This window comes from Malurus melanocephalus, unplaced genomic scaffold (genome assembly GCF_030028575.1).
Source record: "Malurus melanocephalus ecotype Western Australia unplaced genomic scaffold, MMel_1.1 scaffold_135, whole genome shotgun sequence".
Taxonomy (NCBI): Eukaryota; Metazoa; Chordata; class Aves; order Passeriformes; family Maluridae; genus Malurus; species Malurus melanocephalus.
In genome coordinates, this window is record NW_026623367.1 from 1355732 (window position 1) to 1368157 (window position 12426).

At 39.0% G+C, this 12426-nt stretch overlaps 1 protein-coding gene across 1 annotated transcript in view; it reads right to left on the reverse strand.

Moving 5' to 3' along the window:
- MINDY4 (MINDY lysine 48 deubiquitinase 4) overlaps positions 1-12426 on the reverse strand; it is a 65143-nt gene that overhangs the window by 22135 nt on the left and 30582 nt on the right. The gene's annotated exons all lie outside the window — the stretch shown is intronic.

The following is a 12426-nucleotide window of genomic DNA, read 5'->3' on the forward strand; positions in this document are numbered from 1 at the left end:
AAAAAAAGAACAACCTCTAGGTGTATAAAGGTGCCATGTGGCCCCTCATTATATGTTGTGTTATTAAAGAAGAAAGCATTATCCATAATTATGGAGCCATGTCTCTCCAGACTAAATTCACTCTCTCATAACTCTACTGAATTAGTGATTGGTCAATAGCCTAAACAATAAAAATTCTAACTGTGATAGTTTTTTTATCCTGCAGATATAATGGAATTGCAAACATCATTTTATACATGAATAAATGCTTAATCTAGGCTTGAGAAAAAGCAATGTGGGATACCCTGGRAGAGTTATGGCAATAACATCCATAAATTAATTTTATGGGTCATAAAAAAGCTATTTTCCCTCAGTACAAAATATGCTGATCTCAATTGTTTTGACTCCATCCTTATTGCTACAGAGGCAGAGAAAATGCCTGAATGATCATCAATTAAAACTCAGTTAGTCCACAAATACCCAAGCTCCTCACTCTCATCTGACTTGGGAAATTTTCTATGCATACAAATATTCATGTTTCTTGATAATTGGCACAATTATTTTTATTTTAAAAAGAAAATATTTTGTTTGTGAGAAAGCAGGAGTTGAATTGATGTGGTCAGGGTAAAGTTAGGAAATTTCCCCTTAACACTGCTATATATGCTCCATYAAAAATTTATTTATTAAGTAAAATGCCAGGACATTTCTGGTCTTCATCCCAAAATTTAGGTAATTATTTTCTTGTAGGATTTCTCTGAATGCCAAAATCAGAATATAATGTATTATTTCGAGGTTTGTAGTGCTAAAGGTATTTAAAATAATTCATATAAAGCCATAGTCATGGGATTGTAATTCCCAAACTTTAGATGATTATTTTCTCATAGGATTTCTTTGAATTTCAAAATCAGAATGCAACACATCATTTTTGACATTTTCAGCCCTAAAAGTATTTGAAATAATTAAAATAAAGCCATAGTCATGGGATTGCAATTCCCAAACTTCAGATAACTACTTTCTCATAGGATTTCTTTGAATTCCAAAATCAGAATGCAACATATCATCTTGAGGTTTACTGTGGTAAAGGTATTTAAAATAATTCCAAGAAAGTCATAGTCATGGAATCACAATTCCCAAACTTTAGATAAYTATTTTATCATAAGATTTTTTTGAATGCCAAAATGTGAATGTGACATATCATTTCAAGATTTACAGCTGTAAAAGTATTTAAAATAATTCAATAAAAATCATAGTTAAGAAATCATGATCTCTGCTCTGATAAATGCATTTAATCCCTTTCACAAAAATACATTCTATCCCCTTTTCAAAAATATATTTCATCCCTTTTCAAGAGCTTATTTTAAAGATCATTTACAAGCCCGTGTTAGACACAATCAAACACCACTGACGTCTCTCGCTGGTGCAAAATCAACGTAAAGACCGGGGAAAGCGTGCCCATGACACGGAAAACCCTCTCGTGCACCACTGCAAGGCATGGATGGGACGATAAAAATCTTTGGATTTCAGCCATTTGTCAGTTTCAGCCGTGGCTTCACCTCGCCAATGCCACGGGCAGAATGTCCAACGTGCGTCAGTCGGGGACGCGGGGACGTACGCCACACACAATGGCAGGAAGCGCTAAWTCCATCTGTAGGCACAAACAATATGGGAGGCTGGAGGTGGATCTGGGATCTTCCAGAGGGAGGACAACATCTGCCTTCCCAATCAGCCCCGCCGGCGAGGAAACCGGCCTCAGGCGGGATTTGCGCCGCTGCTGAGCGGGTTTGGGGCGCTGATCCCGCCTGAGYGGGTTTGGGGTGCCATTCCTGCCCACCAAAGGTTCACTCACTTCTCTGCAGGTGTGTTTGTTGTGGTTTTAGTGCAAGAGCACTCCAGGCATGGTGAAAATACCAGATAATGATAATTCTGTGGTTTGTTTTCTGCCGGGCTGTGGAGACATTTGTTGGTGATTAGCAAATCTGAGTGCTTGGTCACTCTGCTGTCCTCTGTCAGAACTGACGCAACAAAAAAATCACTGCTGCTCATACCACTTTGCCCAGCGTGGAATTCTCCATTTATAATTTTAAAATCACTTTAGAACAGAAAAAAAAACATTAATTTAAAGCCAGGAATCTTCCAAGTCTCCCAGTGATGGTCAGACAATTATTTAAGGCTTGACTCCATGAATCCCTTCTTTTTAATTTACAACCCAACACTCCATGTGCTGCTGTGAAGAATCACAGATGAGTAAAAGGGCATTAAAAAAGCAACAGTTTTCATGCTAAATGTTCCTCTCTTGCATTGCATTATCACTATTTTTCAGTGTTGTGAGAGCTGATAATCCCAGATTATGAGATTGTGGGGTAGGTGCATGTTGGTTGCCAGTGCAGAACAGCAGTGTTTGACTCTTCTGCTAACACTATGAAGTCTGTTTAAAAAAAAAAAACAAAACAGAACTATCCCGGCAGAAAGCAGGAGACTGATTTTTAATTCCCAAATGAAGATTTTAAATCAAACACGTGCTCAATGTGCAATTCTTAGCAGAAATCATTCCCTGTGCTGATAGGAATCAAAAAGCTGATGATCAGGCTTTGCTAAATTTCAGGTCACTCATAAGATCTCTGAGCTTGATTTTTAGTTTTGGTTGTAACGTGTGTGATGTGGTTTATGCCTCTGTGAAACCAGGGAAGGGAGAGTTTGGATTCTGATCTATGGACAGAATGTGGATATGTTTTAATGTGTTCACAGAGGCAAACATGGYAAAACTCAGCTCCAATGGTTTATTCACTCTGTACTCTTCTTTCAAAAAAYATTTCTATTAAAGTCCTTTCCCCTCCCCTCAAAAAGGGGGATTGTGAGTTTTTATCCTGGGGCTTAACTGTCCATTCATTCTTCATGTAATCAAACATTTTTTTCTCACATTATTATCACACAAAATAAACATAATTATGTCATGAAACCAAAAGATGTGTAAGGTGGTTTCAGAGAAAAAAAAAAATTAAGCAACTGGAGAAATCTCCTAGTGACAGAAATCACTGAAATACAGCTAGTGTGAATCATACAAACAATGGAATGTTTTTTTAATGCTGCTGAGTTTCAGGCAGGAATGCCTGAAAGTCCTTCCAAAAAATACCTTTATGTATTATAAATTCACTTTCTCTCCATGCTCTTGTTGGTGAATCTGTGTTTATCTTCAGCTTGGTTGAAACTGTTTTTTTTTTTGTTTTGTTTTTGTTTTTTCCAATTATAAATAATGTGTTTATAGTGGATATTAAGTATTGGAAGTGGACAGATGTTCTGAGCCAAACATTTGACTGCTCTGAATCGTCACAGCCACACTGATACAATTTGCTGACTTCAAGACAGTTATTAGAAATCTGCCTAGAAATCAATCCATTCCGGGATACACAAATAATTTTAAATGACCAAACAGTTTAGGACAGATGGACAAAATCACAATTAGACAGAAGAAACTGTAATGTCATTATAGACCTTAGCATTGATGGTGCACTGATAAACAACTCAGTGATCTTTATGGACTCGATAAAGTTTTAGAAGTACATAAATACAAATCCAAAGTATAAATATTTTGAGCACTGGAATCTCTAATATAACATCATCTGCAATCAGATTAACTTTTCCTTTGCAAACACTAAGTAAAATAAATACTTTTAAAATTTTTCATCCACATTTATTCTAAGTTTACCTCCTGGAAAATTGTTGGCAAGTCTTAAATGGAGAATAATTAAATACTGAATACAAAAGTCACATACAAASTGTAACAGCAGGAATAATTCCAGACTGTCCCAATATGAGTTAGTTCACGCCACAGATATCACAGATATCACTGGGGTGATAACAGAACGAAATAAAATAATATAAAAATAAAAAATGGTTCATTTCATTTGAGTAAGAGCTGGCTGGTTTACAGTCCTTCACTCGGAGGCAAAGCTGCCACAGAAAATTGGTGACCTCACTTTGTTCATGGCAACAGACAGTCACATTAACAAACACACAATTACAAGTCTGCTCCCAAAATAGATTTGGGCTGGGAGGGAGAAAAAACTCATCTTCAAGCATAAGGATTTTAAATAATTACAATGGGGATGTGAAAAATGACAGGATGGGTGACTGCCGTATTGTGTAAATGTTCCAGAATATTTCTTTTTTTTTAATACTGGCACATGACAAAGGTTTCAGAGGAATGTTCAAAGAAAAAGGGAAGAGCTTCTGTAAATAAAAAAAAAAATGTTTGGGATTCAGACCAGTGAAAGCAAGGAAGTGGCTTCATTCTTTATTTATCACTTTTGCCCACATACCTGCTAATTTCACAAAGTTCTTAAAATGCACTGAGGTACTGATGCAGGTYAATTCATCAGGTCTGCAGCTCCAGGGTGCTGACATATTATAGGCAGAATTTTGTATTTCACAGGGATAGATCTGATGGGGACAATGAATAATCTGGCACATTCATTGGCCCCACTATTTTATTTTTTAAAAGAAATTATTTTTCTTACTGAATGCAATGTCTTCTTGAGTGCAACTGAACCAGCAAAGATACTAAACCTGTATCTACCTCACCATATTGACCCTTCAGCAAACAACTGAAAATATGAGAAAAAMCACCTGAAATCTGGCCAAAATCCAACAGTTTATTTGTTACTGCTACATTTTGTAGCAGAATACCACAAAGGACCTTTGCAGTCTTTGAAGAAATACATTTTATTCCCCTAAAATCAAAATAGTTAAGTTCTGAAATGCTTTGATTTGCTAAAAGGAAGGAAAGGGAAAGAAAAGACTGRAAAGATGACCATGCTGATCAATCACTTCAGGGCAGGATTCACATCTCAAATTTTTATATCTAAAGGTGGACACATAAATAAGTATGGAATTCTTTAAATTTGTGTACATGGAGAGAAACTGGTGCATCCTGAAGGCAATTTAGGTGACCTTGCTTAAAGGCAGAAACTACAGGAAAAAGCCTTTTCTYCATCTGAAGAACACACAGTAAAAGRAGCCTGGCACAAYCTGGACATGGCCATCAAATTGCTAAAAAAATACCAAGGAATGGAGGGTTAAATCATAAACATTCTGGCACTGCAGACAGGCTGAGCCTATTTGGGTTATTTTTTTAGATTAAAAGCTGAGAAGTGAGAAATAAAGTTGATACAGAAATAAAAGCACCCTTTGAAAAAAGACTCCTTGATTGGACAAACCAATTAAAAGCAATGCATGAAGACTCAATCAAATCTCATTAACTTGATGCAAATTTTAACTCAAGAGAATCTGAGTATTTAGGTATTATAGGATCAGAGGAATTTCTGATGGCTAAGACATGGAGCAGCTTTCCTGCAGGAAGAGACTACAGAGAGAGCAGAATCATCTCACCACAACAGGACACGACTGAGGGACTGCAAGAGATGTTCAAATGGTGAGAAAATGATTAAGGAACATTTCCTCACTATTTTTCACAACATGAACTACACAACACTCCTCAGACTTATGGGGCAATTCATGGAAAGAAAAAGGAAAAACTCTTTCACAAAATATTACTGCAGCAAGGAGCTCATTGCTACAGGGGATTGTGGAAGCCAAAAGGATTAAAGGGTTTGGAAAAATTCACAGGGGACAGGTTTCATCAAAGGCTAACAAACCTGGATGCAGCTACCMGTTTAAGAAGATCTGGAATTACTGCTGGAAACATGGAGAATATTCCAGTACAATGATTATTCACTGCATTTCTYAGAGAGTTTCCCATCTCTTCTTATCTTTCCCCTATCAAGCACACGCTAATTGGCTTGAAGAACTTTTCCTTGATCCTATAGGGACACTCTTATGGGACAAAGGCGCAATTAAACCCACAGATATAAGGTTTTTCCCAGAATAATATTCTATATTAACTGTGGTGGGGACTACAGAACATATCCCACACTGGGATAAAGCAGAATTGTGGAGGATGAAGAAGGGATGAGGATGTTCTCTGCCTCTGGCAGGTAAAACCCAGCCCTCCCAGCTCCTCTCTCTCACAGAAATCCACTTTCTTTGCTGCTTTCTTGGCGTTCTGTTGTTTTCTCTGTGGTAGTTCTGGAACCTGAAATCTGCTCWCACTTTGATGAGGGAGGTTCCCTGACTCAACAGGCTGTTCACTGATGCACTTTCACTATACTAACACTGGTCTTTAAATTAAACAACTTTTCCCTGTCTTCTTTGCTTATTTACAGCCACCACCACCCCGATTTTTAGAAAATAGTTATGCCCCATCTCAAAACTTGGGTGTTTCAGGCTAGAAAACATCAAGACTTTGGTTCTTTTACAACTCATCTTTGATAAAAGAGGTTTCTCCTTCTCCTGGTCTGTGCTTTTCCTACCCTTCCCCCAGCTTTACTGTGTGACCCCAGGCTGACACGGTGTTTCTCTGAGGACACATCAGGGCATTGCACAATCTATTCACATTTCTTCACCTCCTTAAACTATTCATGCTGATACACCCCACGAACAGATCCAAGGTTATTTTTTAACGCTGGTTCAGAGTCCCTTCGTGCTCTGCTGCTCTCCAGCTCCTCATCCTGCCATTTCCAGCTGATGAACCCCCAGCACAGGAGTGAGCAGCCTCTGTTTACAAGACCAGGAGGTTTCTGCAGTGAAAATAAATTCTTTTTTATTGCCCTCACCCCGAGGCTGAGCCAAGTGTTTTTTTTTCAGCATGATTTGTTCTCGGTATTGACAGGGCCTTTCAGCTTCTCAGTCATCTTGTCACTTCATCAGCAAACCACTCCCTTTTTCCAGCATTATTGTAGGGAATCAAACATGTTTAATGCCAAACTGATCACTGACAAATTCCATCACTTACGTTCYCCACACCAACAACTCTTTCCCGAGTCTCTTTCCTTTATCCCCTTAAAAATTCTAAAAATATCTGTAATTTTCACATTAGCAAGAGATTTTTCACATGGCATATCAAATAAAAACCTCTTATTAGGTCTCCATTAACTAATTTTATTCTATTGCTTTCAGTTTAACTAACAATCCTCCATTTGATACTATAATTGCAAGTCAAGTTACTTTATATTTAAATAAGGCCTGACAAAGCAGGTAGGCTTTTAGGATCAAACCCATTTACAAAGTCTGAYAAAGGAAGACAGAGATCAAAAGTGCTGAATAAATTTAGGAATGAGCTACAGGAACAAATACATCTGGTTTATTTTTTCCTTCCTGTTGTGTAGCCACCACTTTTTTAGGTTAAATTCTACCTCCCACGAACTTAATTCTGTTATCTGGATTAATTCCAGTTAGCCATGATGATTTTGCACTGTGCTGCTCTCCTTACTGAAAGGCAGAATATGAATTTAGACTTGGAGCATTCTTTACATTATTCCTGCTATCAGCCACCTCCACTCTACACCCAAAAATCACATCTTTTCCTCATATCTCTGTATTAATATGATAAGGAAATCACATGTTTAATTTCCTCTGGGCTGACCTCACCTGAACCACATTTTTTCTCCATTTTCCAACAGCAAGACTCAGAGCAGACAAGGCTGCTGCTCACCACACTTTCTCATTCCTCTGCACTATTTTAAGAAGTCAGACAATGGGCTMATAATCTTCCCTTTCTTCAGCATTGTTCCTCAGCTTTATGATTKACCCTGATCCGTTCTGCAGGAGCTGGGTGTGTCAGGGGAGCAATCTGGATTTTTTCCCAGGTGGCCACAGGTGACCTTTCTGCTGCACATCCACACCAAATCTGCTGTCACTCAGCTTCCAATCCACGTCTMTCCTGTGAACCCAGCTGGGGACAGCTTCCTGAATTTCCTCACCAGGGGGACAAGAGCCTCAATTATCTCCAGGCTCCCCCCATTTATTTTTTTTGCCATTGTTACTCAACCTACCAATCCCTTACCTATCAAGATAACAAACAGAACCAGCCTCACAACCTCTTTGTCTTCCTCATTCTTCCATTTTTTTTCTGAGTTGAGTATCATTTTTTCATCTTTCTTTCCCACTAACGTTTGCGTCTTGTCCTCCAGCGCAGCAAATATCCTCAAACCTAATCCAACCCTTCCTCTTCATTGCCTTTGTGGTCACATTCCTCATCTGGAAGGCTAAATACCTTCCTTATACTCAGATTTTACTTGGCAGATTTGCTTCTCACACATTTCTCTTGTGTGGGACCCTGATCTCCTTTCCTGTATCTTGTCTTCAAAACCCCTTTTCCCACCAGTTTTTGTCCCTGGGTCCCCTCTTTCTCAGGCATTACAAGGTGACATTTCATACCCCAATATATTCTGCATAKCCACTTTAAATGGATGTTTTTAACCTCAGAGCTTCAAATCTTGGTCTCACACCCTCCCACAAATACTGCTAAGGCTGTGTTATTGATTATCCCTGTATTCCTGCCTTTCTTTCAAGGAAAAACATTAAATTCTTTCAAGCAAACTCCCTTCTTTATTACCTTTTAGCACTAGCAAGCTGCCCTTCATAAAGACTTTGCATTTATTAATTTATTCATGTTCCAAGCAGCTCTTGCCCAGGGAACACTTTGACTCCAGGGGCCTCTKTCCAATTCCCACAACAGAACCTCAAAGACAGGGAAGATCCTGAAAATTAGGAATTTCATGCAGCCTATGGAGCAGGAGGCACTGAATTTCACTCACCCCAACAAACAAGGGCTGAAYTCTTCCCTACCAAGGTCTGGATCCCACAAAATCTCCTCTATTTGCTCCTCCCACTGTTCCTGGTAAATCTAACCTCACACTTTCTTCACGTTGTAAAATCCCAAATGGCTCTTGGAGAGCTCTGAGATTCTCATATGGGGTTTTTTTTTGGGCCCAGCTCCTTGTTTTTTAGCACTGGAACATAACTGACAGCTGCTTGCCCACAAAAACAGCATCTTCCCAATCATCTCTCTCAAACACCAAACACTGTAAAAAACAAGATGGCATCTATTTATATTACAAAGCTGCAAACACTGAGTGAAAGCTGCTCACAGACACAACTTCTCCCTGCTGTTGGTCCCCCAGGCAKTCCCAAGTGGAGGGGAAATCACCACTGAAAAGGTTTTCCCAGAAAAATGGCTCACAGGAAAATGAGGAAAAKCTCCTCCCACCAAGGGCTGATTCCATCCATGTGATCAGATCTCCCATATGAAGTTGGAATTGCAATTTTACCCCTGACCCAGCCAAAGGGACATTTCACAGAAAACCTTTCTTCAGCAGCCAAGCAGCAGGAGGAGAGCAGGTGCATTTCAGGGGAACTCCAAATTAGAGATTGGCTCTGGGACAGGAAAAGGTGTCAGCAAAGGAAAGTGCATCGAGGCTGGGGGTTGTTCCACCCACAACCCATGAGCTGGCAGAGCATCACTTTCCTTTTCCACGTGACTGAAAGAGATTTAAGGCCCAGTGACACATCAGAATTTGGGTTATTTTACAGTAAACGATAAAGAAAGGATATAGGAAATATTACAGGAAAAAGAATTGGTTTGATACAGATGACTGCAATGATGATTATCACTTCTGACACTTCAATAAAAACTTGTCTTGCTGAGWAAAGGCAGACAGAACTGTTACACTTGAACAACAAAAAAGTAAAAATAGTTTGCCAATGGACCAAAAGWGGAAGATTCTTGGAACATTGCCTGCAACCAGACAAATGATTACAGAAGTAAAGCCAAGATGATAAACTGATATATTAAACCCATAATAATGGGCAGTATTTAACATGATTTGCTGCTTGTGTGTGTTTATTTCAAGGATGGATTAGAACAGCAGATGAAGGAGATTTAACTTCCCCAGTTCAGGAAAATGGTACCACAGGAATGAAGAATAAGTGCTCAAGTGCACAGAATAATGTCATTTTAATATTATGATTCTCTCAAGTGAAAAATTGTTCATTAATAGAAGATTTCAGAGAATGAGGAGAATTGGTGATAACCATGGGCAGAGTTATTTGGTGTGAGAAATCCTAGACTGATAAGGAGTCATAACGTGATTCATTCAATTTAATAACTACGAGCTTGTGAAATAATTAAATTAAATTAAAAAATCAATGCAAAACAACCAACTCCGAACAACCAAAATTCCCCAACACCAAAACGGGAACAGCACACATAATGTTGAAACAGATCTGAACACCCTTTTCTGGAGCATTAAGGATCACAGAAGTGGAGTTAACGGAGTTGTGGGATTATAACAAAGAAGAAGATGTCAACGTGTATTTTCCAAGGTTTACCAGCAGCCTTAATGAAGTACACAGCCTCCTCYTGACTTGCAAAATCAGTGTCCTTTTTTTTTATTCTTTTCCCACAGATAAAGCCATTGTTTTAGTCATTCTCACAGAACCACCTCAGAGAAAAAAATGGAAAAGACACCCAGCGAGTGCAGAACGACACGTGATGTGATATCAGTAACTGATAAAGCATCCCCAAGTCAACAGAAGTTATGCAAACACTGACATTTTGATTTGTGAGCAGYACAATGAGCCTGTGTTTCACATCAGGCTCTGTGCACTGGCTCCAGGTAGCCTGAAAATGGCAATACTCTGTTTATTTCCACTAAGGGATTCCACCTGAGGGATTTTCTCATTCCATGTGTTCTTTGCTCCAACAGATTCTAGCAACGATGCTTTTGTGAAATAAAGTTATTGCACTGATTGGGAAAAAGGGTGTGGAAACAGAGGGTTGGTGAGGAGGTTTTAAGGAACTTTAAGGAAATTTAAGAATTTAAGGAAAGCTGAGGATCCAGGGAGTGGATCCAAAGGGGCCACGTCCCACTCCTGCCATGGCTTTGGATGAGTGAGCACAATGAGGAAGGTGCCAAGGGTTGGGAGAGCATGAGGCAGCATCCAGCAGGGAAAGCTGTGCTGCAGGTCCACAGCAGGCTGTAAATTCAGTCAGAACTCTGGGGATCACTCAAATTGTCATTAAAACCACTCCTGAATATTCACAATTTTCCTACACTCAGCACTGAAGCCCAGCTTTAAGCTCAYGCATGGAAAATATCCTGTATCTCTCATCATCATGAAGATCTCACTACACACCTTGCACACTCAGATTAGTCCCCTGAGCTGCTATAAAATCATTTTTTTTTTTACATTTCTCACTGGTTGTTTAAAAAAGCAAACAAAAAAAAACCAACCAAAAAAAAATAATAAAAAAGAGGTTACAATTGTTAGGGAGCAGCATTCCTTCCTGTCCCAGAAACAACAACGCGTTCTCAGCAACTTCCTCAGGAATTCTCACTCCTCTCTGGCCATTTGTTATCAGCTCAGGCAGTGATGATCATCAGTCCTGGGAGCATGAAAAACTCATTACCCCAAATCTACAAAGCTGCTCAAACTCCTGCATTTCCTGGCATGCCTCCCCACGAAATAAAAATACTGAAGGCTGCCAGCCATGAGGAACAACTGCCCAGCAGAGCTGGCTGRAGGCTGGGATTTCCATCTGCAAGGAAAAAGCTGTAACAATGTAAAAWTTATGGAGCTGGACCAAAAAAGCAGGAGGAGCAGCAGAAAATGTCAAAGCAGAACACAAAAATGGGGTTCATGACGATAAAATCTACGCCAGGGGTTTTAGGGATACAGGACCATCACTTTCCAGTAATTGGGCTAAATTTACTTGAACTTCTAGATATTTTTGGACTCCTCAGCTCCCAGCACTGAAAGTCACTTATGCTGTGGAAAAAAACAGAATTGTGGCTTGTTTTAACATCAAAACCTGAGTGTTCCCCTGAGAACACCCAAGGTTTTGGACTCTTGAGGAATATTCAGAGTATTCAACCCTATCACGGGTGCCTGAACTTTTATTATTTCCAAGTTCTTCCTCTTCATCAGTGAATAATTTTTTTTTTTATCTGTTCAAACAAAGGGAAACTTTGTCTTCCACTCAGTTCCAGTACTGTGTCTTCGCTACATGAAAGATAAAACATGAAAGATCATATATTTATATAAAGCCACGAATGTGATTTTATTCTGTTCTCAGCTCTCAACACACAATTTATCTTTTGTCTATCACAGAAAATTGAACTGATGTGTTCAGATAATTAAATTTGTAGTGGTGCTGCCAGAATTTCTCTCCTTTTTTTCTCACAGCCTATTTAAAGCCCATCACCAGGTGAGTATAGATGAGACTGTTTTCATCGCGAATAATGCTCTGCATTAACATTTAATCTCCCATTTTTCATTGACCTGTCACTATGAAACAGATTWCATTTCACAACTCGATATTTACAGTGTAGAATTTCTTTATCAGTAGGTTATTTCGATTTTCTCACTTTATAGGGGAAATAACCAAGCACTTCAGGAGATGATTTATGGCATTCTAAGCTAGGCACMCAAAATAAGTCAAATTAATCATGACTTTTTTCTGTTTTTTTGAGTATAAAGGCCTAGATGAAAATACTTCCATAGAAAGTAAATAAATTACAGAACCTTAAGAGTGGTTGGGTTGGAAGGGAC